The sequence below is a fragment of the Corvus cornix genome, chromosome 2, assembly GCF_000738735.6.
Source record: "Corvus cornix cornix isolate S_Up_H32 chromosome 2, ASM73873v5, whole genome shotgun sequence".
In the NCBI taxonomy this organism is placed as follows: domain Eukaryota; kingdom Metazoa; phylum Chordata; class Aves; order Passeriformes; family Corvidae; genus Corvus; species Corvus cornix.
In genome coordinates, this window is record NC_046333.1 from 67878852 (window position 1) to 67894470 (window position 15619).

The 15619-nt window shown below is 38.9% G+C and overlaps 1 protein-coding gene across 6 annotated transcripts in view; it reads right to left on the reverse strand.

The window, feature by feature from the left end:
• FARS2 (phenylalanyl-tRNA synthetase 2, mitochondrial) overlaps positions 1 to 15619 on the reverse strand; it is a 232258-nt gene that overhangs the window by 144998 nt on the left and 71641 nt on the right. The window lies entirely within an intron of this gene.

Sequence of the window (15619 nt, forward strand, 5' to 3'; positions counted from 1 at the left end):
TGCTCCTAGCAGTTCTCACCAGAGGGGATGGAAATAGGCATTAGTCTCACTTTGCCCCCACAGAGTCTTTGCAACCACTCTTGCTGGGTTTGAGGCTGCTGTATTGCTAGGTACTTATAAGCACCCAGTGTAGAAAGATTTGCAGCAGCAATAAAAATGCTGTATTTTTACCTTGATGAGATCAAGTCACAGCTGCTGCAAAGCAGAGTGTTTTAGGGAGAGTAAAAAAAAAATAAAAAACACAAAAAACCCACCTATGCAGCAAAGGACCACAGCCACCAAGCCAAGTGCTGGGAAAACATTACAGTGCTGTAAACAGTGATTGAAAATGCATCAAAAACATCAAATGCTTCTAAGATACAATAACAAATGTATTCTGGAACTGTTCAAGTTGGACACCTCTCAAAATGAATTTTTACGGTAGACAGCAGTCCTAAATTTTGATCAGAGAGCTAATGCAGAACCCTTCAGCATGAGCCTAGTCAGCATATATCTTTATCTTCAAGTCAGTAAAAAGAATAATATAAAAATATACCAGTAAAATAATGCCCAGCAAAGGTCTCCTCTGTGTGGCTGCAGTGCAGACCTTGGATAACACTGAAGCAGGGACATTATTCTGAGCAGTCTGACTGACAGCGCTGTGAGCAGTAACAGTCAGAAGGCCACTACCTTAAAAACCCAAGGTGACAACTTACATTAGTTTTTCTAACATTTTTTAGTTTGCTTGCTCATTAGTTGTCAGGTCAGTGCTAGTTTTTGAGAGCTCTGCAGTGGAGGTTCTTTCTGTAGTTTTTACTCATGCTCAGGAACAGTAATCCCTTTTGGGGGGCTCCTTGCACTGATGCAATTAATAGCATTAAAAAAAACCCCGCCAGCCTCACAGCACAAATGCTCTGCCTCTGGAAGCACAGCATCTAAGTAACCTGTTTTGCTGGAGGAAAAGCTTTACCAGCCATCATCGATACCTGGACTAAGCAAGGTTGTCCACTTTAGAAGGGCAGCATACCAGCCTGTATTTTTCCATCCCAAACTGGGCATGCTGGTAGGGATTCAGAAGAGGCCAGATGATGGTACCTTGCAAAAAGACAAGATGCTGACAGTAGGACTTTCATCAGCATCTTGCTTCCACATCAGATAGCTCTTCCTATGACCTGCTCAGTTTTGCATTTCCCAGGAGCCAGAGGCTGTGTCTATTTTCTGAAACCTGTGCTTCCAACATTGTTCCAGGCCTACAGCACACCATTCAGCATCTGCTTACAACTACCACTGGCATCCATGCCATGGGTTGCCCACTCCTCACTAAAATCCAAGGCTGGGCCACTCAAGTTCTACCAGCTAGAGATCTACTGACTACATTCACTGACTTCCCAGGCTGCTTTGCCCTTGCTTACTGACTTCCATTGCTAGGTATGACAGCATTTTGCAACTCCTGATCAAGCCTGAAGCAACAGTGAAAAGTCAATAGGTTATTATCCCCATTTCATACACACGTAAATTGAAGAAGACTGTGAATGCAACAGAAATGTTAAGTTCAAGTAAACGCTACTCAATGGTTTTAATACAGGTACCTGTCTTCCATGCAGTTAACTACGCAAGTTTTGTAAAGAAAGCAAACACCAAATCAAATTAATCACTTTTCAGCTGTAAGCATGCCTGTGCTCTAATCTTATTCAGTGCAGAAAAAGTGCTACATACTTTATGTATATGATTACTAATCACCAGGACAGAGACAAATGGTATAGCAGTATATGAAATTGCATACCATTCTGCAGATGGAACCAAGACTACAAATATATTTAGAATGTTTGAGAATTGATTTGAAGAGCTAGTAATTTTATCATATATCAGAACCTTCTACAACAGGAACAGATCTGAGGATCTGGCTGTTTTGGCATTTTGTCAGCTACTGAGACCAGAAGCTGTAATTATGCAATATGGCTACAGGTGATGTTTCAGCAGCTATAATTCACATAGTCAATGATCATCTTGACACACAAGGAACGATACCCCATATATGTCTTAATCTTTCCTAGTTTGACAGCAGTTAATCATATGAACTATAATGTAACACATGGAATTTGAGTGCCATTGAATTCCACATAAATTGTTAACATGCAGCTTCGGAGGATTTTTCAAACCTTTTCTAATGCATCAGTGCAAATGCACCAAGCCAATCACATGTTACAGGAAAGGAAAACAAGGCCTATATGTTGTCATATTAAAAAAAAGTCTTATGAATCTCAGGGAGTTCTCACATAACATTGGAACATACTGTAGTGAATGTTTGTTTTGCTTCCTCCAGCTTAGAGCTTCTCAAATTAAAAAAAAAAGGAAAAAAAAAAAAAAAGAAAAAATCAAGGACTAGCAAGCTTTCTGAGCCAGAGATCAATGTTCAGAATTAATTGAAATGTTCAGAAAGGGATGCTGTAATGAAAAAGCACCGAAAAAAAAGAAACACATGATGCAAAGACTTACCTTCCAAGTGGAAGGTGATAAGGTAGCAGTAATGCTGCCCTTACTGAGGACAAACAACTGAGGAGGGCCAGCCTCTCTCTGAATGGATTGTAAGGTGACATGGGACAAGTCACTAAATTGAGCTGTGTCACACTTTCCCCTTCTGTAAAATGTGCCTGATAATATAGCTTTTATAAAACTATTAAGGCATGCTGCTGAGAATTGCTACATAGGAGCACCATTTTTATTACTGTCCAACAGAGGGCATCTAAGCAGGACAACAAAGATTGACCACATTTCTGTTACCGAGAATAGTCAGAAGCAGTGCTCCTCTCCATTATGTTTTCCCCACATGCCTTAAAAAGCAAACAAAACCCCAACAAAACAACCAGCCACCACCAAAATACCAATGAGTTCATCGAACAGAGGTTTCAGATGGATGCACTTCAGCAGCTGAAGAAGACACACTGCTAGTGTATCTATACGTTACAGCTGTCTCAAAGCTATGGCACCTAGAGGTATTCCAAATCTGGCTTGGCACTGAAGTATCATATTGTAAGGGTATTTGCATGATGACCAACAGTAAAGTTTGAGGAGTTTTCAGTAAGGTAAGACTCCCCTGCAGGAAGATTGAAGTCTAATAAGGGATAGTGGAAGAGGCATGCAAGGTCTTGGAAAAATATATCCCTTCTAAGCCATTAGAGTTCACCGCTTTAGCCTGTGGTTTTTCAGATGACATGTCTGTATGAGAACAAAACCAAAATCCCCTAAATTTAATTTAGAAAAAAACCACCCAAAAAGAAAGATTGCGATTCCTCAAGCATTTTTTCAGTTACAGTCAGTTGCTACTGTGTCTTAAAACTTCAGCTGTCAAGAAACAGGTACTTCATCTTTCTTATTCCCCACTTTCACCAGTGCTCGATTTCTCATACTTATTCCTAGCACAGCATTTTATTTCAATCCCACCCTTAGTCTCAGAATGACTCCTCCTCATGCTTTTCGCCGCTCCCAGAGCAAAGCTTCAGCTTCCATTTCACACCTGTGCAGACATGGAAAGCATGTCTGTACACTGGATTACCCGAACTAAAATTGTCATTGTACAAGAACAGTTGAGCAAGAAAATCAAAGTCAATGGACCACGTCATAGACCGTCAACAGAGGCCTTCAATCACCTGTCAAACACCTTTACTGTTCAAGGCATAAGCCCAGAACCAGGAGTGAAGCAATGCCTGAAACAAATCCTAGCCCTCAAAATTCAGTGTCTTGCACAAGACTTTCACAGGTACTGGAGAACAGAGCTGATGAGCTCATGCAGGCATCTCCCCTGTTGTCAAACTTCCTTGACACAGTTTCCTCAGCTGTGGTTTGAAAATCTTCTTGGGGTTGTCCTTCAGATGGCAGTATACTTGCTGCAATTACTCTCTTCTTCTATGAAGCCTTTTGGGTGTCTCCAGGGAGCCTGGGAAGGCCCTTCCGAAAGCTCTGTATTGCACAAATGTGTGGAACACATAAAAGAAATTACAGATTCAGTGTCCCTTAGTTCACCTTCCTTCAACTCCACCTGTGAATTGTACCGTCACAGAGCTTTTCCCTAACTTAAGGTGTATGCATTTTTCTTCAAGCCCCATGAGAACAGAAATAATGAAAGGGAGATGGGAGTAAAGCAGCAAAAAGGTCACTGTAGGAGAACTCTAGCTTTTCAAATTTGAGCCTTTCAAGGAAAGAGTTGCTGATTTTCTCTTCCTGCAGAGTATCATAAGGCAGCAAGAAGGTCATTGTAGGGGAACACTAGCTTTTCCAAAATTGAGCCTTTCAAGGAAAGAATTAATGATTTTCTCTCACTGCTGAGTATCACACCTGCAGGTGTTGTAGAAAGAAGACAGGAGGCTGTCTGTTGAAAGTAAGTGAACTTATGCTTTTTTTTATGATTGCAACTGTGTTTCTACCTCTAATAATTATCACATTAATTTAATCTACAAAAACAATACCATCATGATCTCAAGCTCTGGGCATGCCTGTTGTAAAGTGGCTGCTGTTCCTTCCCTTCCTCTGAAAAACCCAACGGTCACTTTAATTAAGAACACCAGAATGGGACAGGCCATTTTTTTAATCTAATTTTTTATCTAAAAAAAAAGATTTTTTTATCTAATTATTGATCCATGAAGAAGAGGCAAGAATGTGAGAGCATTTTCTGTCCAACATCAGAGCAGTCACAGAGGTCTATAGGAAATGACCGGTTGTACTACTGCAAGTGCTCCTACACTTGGTGTAAGATGATCCCAATTTCCATCTATCTCATCTTCTAATTGCACTCCCTCTTGTTTTTAAATAATATTTCCTTCAAACTATCTGGTGAAAACTCCAGGGCAACACCAGTGTTTATGAAAGTTGTATAACATAACAATTACTTTTTAAAAATCAGCCATCAGTCATGTGAATATCCACTGATGATCTTGCACACTTCCCTACTCTCCCCTCTCCTGTTTTTAAGAGTTAGTGCTTCTGTGACAGCCACAAAGATGACAAATACAGCACTACTGATGGGGCACCACAAAAATTACTCTATTTTCTATTCACTGAATTACAGTCATACATATCAAGTGTTTCTTTCTCTCCACCCCAGGATATACAGGCTTGCTTCTACTAAGATCATTCTGTATTGACTAACTGCATAGAAACAGAAACAGCACAAATTATGCTTTTTTTGAGCTAGAAACCAGACTGCTCAGCATCACATGCTGCCAAAACAAAAGAGCAGCTTGTTCCTTGTCCCACTAGGACAGCAGCTCATAGGGTCACATTTAAAGCAATGCAAATAGTCACCAGTGCGTCACTCTCATCACCTGGATAGTATTATAAAACCACATATATGGCACAGAACAACCTAGGGTATCTACTTAGGATGCTACAACGTTTTTCTAATGTTTGCTTACAGCTCCTCCAATCAGCCATATGCAGAATATAGCAAGTGCTTATGCACAGTCTGCTCCACTTCACTAGTGATGTGTGAAAGCTGAGATCAGTGTAGCCACAGTAACTTTTGTTTAAAACTAGTGTACAATTAAGTGCATCTTCAGATGGCTTAAGTGGGCTCCAGCTTCTTGTTCTGGAGTGGCTCTAGTAAATTCCCATTTCTTTGTTTCTATGGCTCATATGCCTATGATATGCAACACCTGTTATTACACCTCCTCTGAACATGACCAGAACTTCAGGCTGTGAGGAACCAGACAAGTAAGTAAATAACCATGAGAGGGGCACAGGACAATCTTGCAAGCAGAGAACCCTAGAGAAAATAAACTCTCCTGTATAACATGAACTGCCACCTCTTATGAAATAAATAAATATAGCAGCAGCAAGTGGCAATACAGGTAGTGTACAGTTTTCCTTTCTAAGGTCACCAGCTTTTATTCAGTAAGACTATAAAGCAATTTAGCACCTGGAAAAGTGAGTAATTCTGCTCCTGTCTTGATTGTGATATGGTGGGTTCTAACACAGTAGCAGAGATATCCTGGCAATTACAGTTTTTGCTGTGCACCATGCAGTAGTATTGTATTAAGACTATATTTCCCCAAGATGAAAAAAGGAGTCCCAGTCAGGAGTTTATCTTTGACTGTCACTTTTGAAACATGCTCAGCAAGTCTGAACTAATATGAGAAAAGGATTCTCCTCATTGTACTTTTTCTTTTGGAATAATTCATTAGCTAAATACTTTTTAACCAGTACAGGCAAAGCCCTAGCTGGAGTCTCTTGCCTTATTTAAATAGATCCTACTAACTTTTCTTCTGTTATAATCCCCACTGCTATTTTATGTCAATCAGTGTTCTAAAAGAAACTCAGTAAATCTACTTTTTTAAAAAAAAAAAAAAAAAAAACACAGAAAAAGCTCTGAATTACCATGTTGGTGACAATCTCTGTCATTAGAATAAAGAAGACTTGTACTTTTGAATGAGCGACTCAAACTTCAGGGCTGAAAACCACATTATTTTGTTACTTTTTCCTGTCTCCCCACAATTTTAAGATAAAGTAGAAATAAAAGTCATTGCAGGGTGAGGAGTTGAACAGCTCTAAAACTGCAGCCACCAGTTTATGGGTTTTTTACAGGATCTCTTTTTTTTACTTTTTTTTTTTTCTTGATAAAGCCAACATTTTCACCCAGAGAATATAGAACTTTACTAGATTTTCAAATACTCAGCTAAAGTTTTTAAATAATCCCCATGACCTCAAAAGCAAGGAAACAAACAAGTACTTTCCCCCTCCACTTTCCATTTGGCCAATAAAGAAAATAGGCACAAGATGACTTCCATGATTACCTATAAAATTCCATTCGTTGTTACACACGAAAGTTTCCTCAGACTCTGCCATGGTATTTAGGATCAAACTTACTACTGATGCTCACTGCATAGTCATCAGAATACATAATTTATGACATCCATTCTGTTCAGGAAGAAAGATATATTGCTTTATTATCTATTAGTAATCTGTGAAGTTATTTACATGGGGGAAAAGTGTTAATAAAGGCTGGCATTTTTTCCCTGATTCATTTCATGTACACCAGCAAATCTTGCCCCAAACTAGCTGGTACACTGCCAGGAACAGGCTGTCTTCTCTCTGTAGATTGTGCTGCAGTTGCCTTCCAGCAGCATGGAAGTGTCAAACCTGATCTAGATTCTTTCCCTCCTTCTGGAAAAAATGTTTATCCTTCACAGCATTATCACCTCCTTCTGAATACCTTTTTATTCACGTGCTGTAGGTTTTATCCTCTCTACTGCTTGTAGACACTGCCTGTTTATGAATGCTGAACAGGAGGGTAAATCTGGGTGTCTGAAGATGAAGCTCAAGCAAAACTAAAGCTAAGGTAGTCTTTGTAATACAAGTGGAAATGGCACCAGTGGGGCTGACATATATTTCTACAAAGCTAGAGTTTACAACACCATGCAAGGTTCTTCTGTTGTCAGGCAGTAATGACAGAGAAGCAGTGGCCCAACCCTGGCTCTTGAGCTGTTCTGTGTTTGCTCACATGCAATTCAAACAGTGGTGCCCAGCCAAGGCTTGCCCGCGTGGTCAGCAGTGGATCAGTATGCACTGGCACACGGACAGCTGCGCAATCCAATCTTCTCAGACTCCAGCCGGAATGAGCCATGAGCGGCTGGTGCCACTGGCTCAGCCTGGACAGCTGCCACAGCCTGGCTGTCATCACTAGAAAGCTGCCACTCTCTCTCAACTATACGACACACTTGGGTTTTCCCTTCCCCACCCCTTGTCCTCTAAAGACATGTGCCTCATAACTCATCACTCTGATAAATGGCATGGAGTTCAGAAGGCTGACCACCCACACACACTGCCACTGGTTTGCTATTTTCTTAGCACACCTGCAGAGCAGAGAGAGGGAAGAGGTGCACGTTCAGCTCCAGCAGAAGACCTGCATTCACCTGTTCCTCTCACCAACTACCAACCTCAAAGATAAGAAATGAGGCACAACAGAAACATCCTAACCAAAGCTTCCCCCTCCAGAAATGAGAAATCAAGTTTGCACTTGCAATCTGGAGAAGAAAAATACTTCCAAAAATGCTTGATCTAATCTCAGCTGAACTGAATCAGTCTCAACTGAGCTTTGTGTATCAGAGCCAGAAACAGTTAGAGACATACCCGTAAAATCTCTTCTCCAGCCTCAGCTGGGTAGTCCTGATAAATGTCCTGGGAACAGCAAAAATGAATATTGCAACACAACAAAAACACCCAGAGGGTATCCTAGCCTGATGAGGAATTACATTAGGCTCATTGAACCAACCGCTGGCTGATTAAGAACATTCAGCATTCACCATATAACAGTGTAGTAATTCAATAGTATTATTTAGATGTATTTTCATTTGCATAAATAAAGCCAAGGGAAACACCATTTCTGTGCCATAAATTGTTGCTATTCAAGGTTTCTGAGAGTAGGACTTTCTTTTACTTGGGAGCTGCTTAATAAACTACATTTATCATTATTTAGCCTTCTCTTGTGTGTGGTGCTCTAGTCCTCCTGCAGGATCCCAAGGAGACAAATCATAGTGAATTACTAAACCTTTAATTTACTTTTGATTAAAAAAACTTAAGGGAAGGAGAAGCAATACATACACATGGGCAAACTGCTTCAAAGGCAACAGAAACTTTGGAAGGTGCAACTGCCTATCTCTTTTTTTTCTTTTCTAGATTTCAAATGGACTAAAAGAGGCCTCACATATGTTGAAGGGAGCTTTCATTCACTTAATGGAAAGATGTGCTGGTCAGTCAAATTAATACTCTTGCTGATTTCAAAGTTTGTGTTAGACTGAGTTAACCCTTTGTCACATACATTTCTGTGCAGGAGAAAATGAAGCATGAAGACGAAGTAGTTTCTTAAATTATGAAGATAAGGAACTTATATTCCAACTAAAAATGTGATCCTGCACCATGAAAGGGAAATTACCCTCTAAATCTATTGACATTATTACTCTTAACATTAAGCTACAAAAATCATATAAACCCACAAATTCAAATGGCCATCCAAGTTTTATAATAACTACTTACTTCCAATAATCAATCCTATACTTTTTCTTCTACAAGACACCCCTGTGAATAAATAACACATTTCCCAGGATAAAGTATAAGAGAATTGTCATAAAATGGAATACTGGATTTGTTCAATATATACAAACACTACAGATTGGAAGCAAGCTTATATTAATTCTTTTGAAGAATCCCAACTTTAACACAGATAATGAATCTGTCAAAGGTAATAATATCAGAGAAAGCAACATTTCAAAAATTTTATGGGTTCCTTCTGTATGAAAAACTTGATGAAAAAACAGCTTTAAAAATAGAGTTGTAAATGAAGTAGAAGACAACAGGCAAATTATCTTGACAAGGAAAAGGGAAGGGCAGAGGAAAGATTTAACTTTATAACACAACACACACATCAGACCTGGTGGTGTAGCCAGAGATAACGGAACAGGAGAAACAAACAGCAAATAAAACAGTGTGCCCTTTGATTGACAGGAGCATCACCTCTGTATAACTCATTTCTGTGTTTTGAATTACTTATCAAGGCAAGACTTGGACTTCCTTCCAGTCAGTTCAAAAGAAACCAAAATAAAATCAAACCCAAAAAGCAATCTTCATACAAACACAAAAAATAAACTTTCTTCAATTTCTTGAGTAGAAAGGAGTTAGAAGAAATAGCTTTTCTATATAAGAGTCATCCCAATTTTAAAATATGTGCTCTTTAGAAACTTGAACCTCTGAAGTCCTAAGAGTCCAGATCTAATCCTGCCAAAATTTAAATCACAAGCTACAGCTCAGCTCATGTGGAATAGTACTATATCTATTCCCTTTGCAGGACTGGGGTTCTTAACAAACCATCAGTTACATTTGTAATCACAAAGGAGGGTGACACTAATTGTTAGTCTGAAGATGCCAAGAAAGTCACCAGTATTTCTGCGGTCACTTGCTATGGATGATTCCTTTACAGTCAAGAGATGTGGTAGTCAACTAAAAACACCTAATTGCCACTCCACACGCCACAACTTACATGACTGGGCCTTTATATGAACTATTTAAGTTAAAAGTCATGTACATGTTTTGCTGGTAGCCACCCAGGTGACTACAATCACAGCTCCTCTCCTCATACAGACAGGGTAGATCACCACAGATTTTCAGGGAAAATCAGGTCCTCTGCCTTATTACTTATTCCCTTTTAAACTGATCAGCATTGTCTCAGGTACACACATCTCTGGATGTGCCATATCCATACATTTGTGGGTATCTGTATGATATCTGAAGAACAGAAATAAAAATTCAATCACATCTTTCTCCAAAAGCCAACAACTCCACACCAGCTCCAAGTTTGACTGAGCAATGCAAAATTTCAGTGGCTTCCAGCTCAACAGAAGGTCTCTCAACATAGCCAGATGTGACAATCAGTTTTTTTGATTTACACTGGAGGGGAGGAGGTGGGGTAGAAAACCACACACCAAAATTAAAACAGGCCAAATATGTCTGACTCTGTATTTAATTGGTCATCAATTTGTTTTATTTGTCTCATTCTGTACTAATTTTTATACATATACACAGGTATGTATGTATTTATGTGCAAATGTAAATCACGAGGATTGATGGAGACAAACATGACCCAGGAGCTGAGATACAAAGCTTGGATTCAACTTCAGTTTCTTCAATAGGCAACCCTTGGGAAGTCAGTAAAACCCAGATGCTTTCTAATTTCCCATTAATTTTATTTCATCTGAGACATTGTATCTTCATGAGATATTAATTTTACCTTCAGGTACCTGCCTAAATTGGGAGACTCTCCTCCCCCTGCAGTCAGACATAGAAAGAGGCCACTCAGCAGCTTGATCCAAAAAGCTCCATACACTCAAAACAGACTGGAAGATTTTCGTTCTCTATTGAGTTTAAAAGCCTGTAGGAAAGCTCACTTTAACTAAGGCACTCTTTGTCTGCAGTGGGCATGTGTGTCAGCCTCCAGTGTACTTCAGTTCCAGCCCACAAGTGAGGAATGAGGACACTTCGCTATCTCAGAGTGGTCTCAGGAGAGTAAGCACAGGAAGGGCTGGGAGAGTCAAAATACTACAGTAGTGTGGTTGTACAGGAGACAGGCAGTGACCTACCACGACCCCTGAGAGATTTGGGATGCGGAGCTGTGAAGCTTACATAGACTAAATCGCTTTGGGTGCTCCTGTGGGAAGAACCAGCCCATCCAACAGTTCTACTTCACGTTCTTGGGAGGCCCCAGATGCTCGATACACCAATACGTCTGTAACTTTCATTTCACCTTGAAGGGTTTCAGACATGTATTTTAAATGCATTATATTTACCCTTCTACACTACATCCATACAGACACATACAGCATTAACTATTTCAAGGTCTCCACAGCAAGCTGTTAGCCGAGACAGAACATGGGCCCGCACGCGATCGAAGCCACATGCACCATCTGCTCAAACATTTTAATGCAATTTACCAGACAAGAGCTGAGCAGGAAAAAAACCCCGATAGATGAAAGATATTAGATTTCCCCTTCTCCAAAATGCCTCCTGCTGCTTGATATATGAACCTCACTCACCCATAACTGATATTTGATTTAAAAACATATTCATAAATTTAAAAATAAAAGTACCACACCTGCAAGGTAACATTGACATAATTCTTCTGTTAACTACTAACCTGCTGCCCATGGAGAACTGTCCAAACTGATAATCCTATTGCCAAAACCAAATAGGAGTGGACAAGTTAAGAACTTAAAAGTTGTTACTTCCACTCAAATAGCAATTTCAATGAACTTCAATAAATGAGTAAAGAATGAGAAAGATTTATTTACTGCAGCATTGAAGTCAAACGAGTTCTACATGTTAAGACTTGTATTTGGCTGAAGGTGGCAGCCCTGGGCCTAGTACTATTTGAATTTTGGGAATAAGTCCTGCAAATGATCTGTAAAAGGGATTCCAAGTGGCAAAGGCTTACACTTCAAGAATCAGGATTTGAAGAACTTAGGACAAACTTCTTCTGTCATGTTCAACAGTATTCATAAAGATGTTTAGAGGGGGTTAGCAATTTTTCTATTATTAGAAATACTCACAGAATTAACAAGAAATTAGGACAACTACCTTTGCTATAAATTCAGTTGCTATAAATTCAATTTCCTCTTCCAAACCCCCACACCATTCCCTATTCCTTTTAAGCTGACAATAAAAAATAAATTAAAAAAAAAAACATAAATAAATAAAATCAGTTTCATAAGACTGTAAACGTCACTGTTAATTTCTGATGTGAAAGGTAGAAAAATCTGCATACAGCAGGTATGTTCTACCAATTCGTCTCACTGATAGCCCAAATACAGCAGCCTTTGTGATTCATAATTTTAGGAAATGAGACCTCAACCTGAGCTGCCCCCCAGAGCTGAATGTCTGACTGTGTGCCAGGATGCTTCAACCATCAGCTAACAATCAAAAGCCATCATCTGGAGCAGTCATCATACCAAAACCTCCCCTTCTTTTTTCAACTCAAGGCTCATTAAAGGTCAACACAGCAAAATGAGTACTAAGAATTAACAGAAAAGGAAAAAAGAAGCCTGGAGAAGATGCAAGCAGGAGTGATCATGACTCAGAACATATGGTATAAGCTCCCACATAGGGAGTGACTGTCTGACCAGCACTCTTTGGCTTGGAAAGAAGTCAATGACAAGAGTTACAACTGAGATCTAAACAAATACCAAGTGGCTTAAACAAGGAAAACGAAAGAGAGGCTCACTAACTCTTCTCGCATGACAGAAGAGCTCTGACTGTATCTCTAAGTTGTTGGTCAGAACAAAAAATAAGTGATTCCTCACACAAGTTAGGCAATTTAAGACATTGTAGAGAGTAAAGGTTTACTGGGACTCAAACATTTCAACAAATGAACGGAAGAAAATTCCACAATGACTACTGAAAACAAATGTGCAATTTTCAGCTCAGGAAACATGCAGCTGCAGGAGCATATCAGGGAAGGATCAGTATAACCATGCCTGTCCTATTCATCTGTAGGCACTGGACTGGGATGTCATCATGATACAGCAATGCCCTGGACTTTAGGTTGGATCTGCTGTGCCACCCTTACATTATTTTACTGTATACCTCAGGACTTAAAAACATCATGAAAAGTCTTACAAAAAAAATTACAGAGTTCTCTTCTTTTTGTTGTTTGTTTGTTTGTGAGTAGGGGTTTGTTTGGGGTGGGGGGGAGTGTTTATTTGGGTTTGGTTTTATTTTTAAATGATTTGGTTTATAGTCTCATAGTTTCGAAGTAAACTTTAGTTCAATTTACTTGCTTCCGTCCCCAGCTAACATATTCTGCAACACTGAGCACTGAGAACATTGCCATTGATTTCCATCAGCAAAGGATCACACCCTAACTGCTTCCAATTTCACAGTTACTAAGCAACACCAAGTGATCACAGCCTCTGAGTAAGCAACGTCCTGTATTCAAAAGTTTGAATTGTAGAACTCCATACAGACTTGGAACTTCAGCACCTACCAATGAACACCAGCTTTGCAAATCTCAGATAACAAACTCCTGAAGTACAGAAATACATACCTTGGATGCCGTTAATTGAAATTAGCTCTTCTGAACCACAAAATTTCCTTGTATCCTCATCATGGACCTAAAACTGAGAGTACTTCCTACTCTACTGCAAAGTTTCTATATTTTTCCCAGTATTAACCAGAACAAAACCCCTTTTCTTTATATCAAAATTCATACATATCACTCCTATTAAAGTTATGTATTCAGGTATAAAGATGAAAAAGAAAACACACAAAAATGGTAAGTTAAACAGTACAATAAATTAGATTTTATACTTCTTTCTGAACACTGATTACCAAATGATCTTCTTGTTCACATTATACCAAATACTTGTTCCAGTTTAGCACCATCAGCCTTAGGGGAACATGTAACATCATCCCTTACAATTCAGTGCATCTTCAGAGTACTGTATATTTTTTTAATGATTACATAAAAACACTGTAATAGGGTTTATGTTTTTCTTTTAAAATAGTATCACTGTTAGAAATACTATCACTGTCAGAAAATAGAAAATAACACCATATTATTCTTTTTTGTTGTTGCTGTAGGAGACTTTCCTGAATGCAAGCAGCTCTTAAAAAAAAAAAAACAATAGATAAATTTGCTTTAATGAAGATGGTACTTGCAGCCTTTACTAAATTGTATGTGCTGATCTACACACTAAGACAACAGAAACCTTGCTTGCTGCTAACATGGAAAATCTGAGTGGTCCAGAAGACTGGATCCATTACCCAGTGAATGACTAAGAATGAGGCTGGCTGTCCTCGCTTAGAAAATCCTGATCTGGTCTAACATTTAAAAATGTGAAATTTCAAGGGTGAGAAAGTGCTATGGAAGCCCACGCATGAGAAAGCTGCAAAAAAAAAAAAAGTGCTGCAGAAACCTCTGGTGTTTCATGTACATCCATTCACACACACACACAAATGTATACAGTAATTGTTTTGAGACACAGTTTAGCTCTTTTCTCACCCATTAGAGGAACCTAATCATAAGACTTGAGCAACATAAAAGCTTTTGAAGCAGAAAGACTAGACACTGGTGTGTTACATCTAATGGAAACCATATTACACAGCAGTCTTTCACTTCTGAGACAGATTAGAAGCTGTATTGTATTTACCACACTATGAAGACAATAACCTGAGACAGAACATTAGCATAAATCATTAATTCATTGTGGGTGAATTCTAGAAGAGGATATCTTTCTAAAGGGAAAATGATCACATTAAAATACAGGCAAACTTTGAGGAAAACAAACTGTGCCAAGTAAATGGTGCCAAAATTAAGTAATTCATAGTTATCATACTTGGTCTTCAATAGGAAGAATTTAGAGCACATGAAAATACAACAACAGCTTAACAAACCAGTGGGAAAAAAGTCAGCTGAGTATTACCTTGGCTATCTGAAAGCCCACTTGCTGGAATTAAACAGATCATATTCCAAAAGGCTCACATAGCTAATAAATAGTACTGGAAGACAGTGAACAACAGAGGACTGAGCACAAGTAGACTGTCCTGTGCTTACTAAGAATTGCCTATTCGCAGCAAATGAAAAAGCAAGCATGCAAAGTTCTCCATATAAAAATAATTAGAAAAAATCCACCAATTTCTCCTCTCCTTTAATACTTACATGTAAGTTTTAGAAAGCAAAATTGTCACGTGACATTGCTCTGCAATAATTTCAATTAAAATAAATGATGTTGCTTTTAATGCAATTTACAACCTCATAAATAACCAACCTGAGGAGAAAAGAAACAAAACAAAAGAAAAAAGCTACCTACCATTTACCCAGCAACCAAATACCAATATGAAAGATATCACATTCCTCTTTCTATGTTTTAGATATAGAGGAGCATTTTGATATTCCAAATATTAGGGGATGTTAGTTGCTACTGATACTTTTAACTCATTACTAAGAATGCACTTGACATCTCTTGGGAAAGAAAAAAACCCCGCATGCCCTAATTTGCAGGTTCTCTTTTAAAGCTGGCATCTGTCTGTCTCCTTACTGCACAAAATAAAAGGCAAGCTTTCTGTTTGCAGGCTCCAGGTCACTTGCTCAGTTGCTACCCTCAAA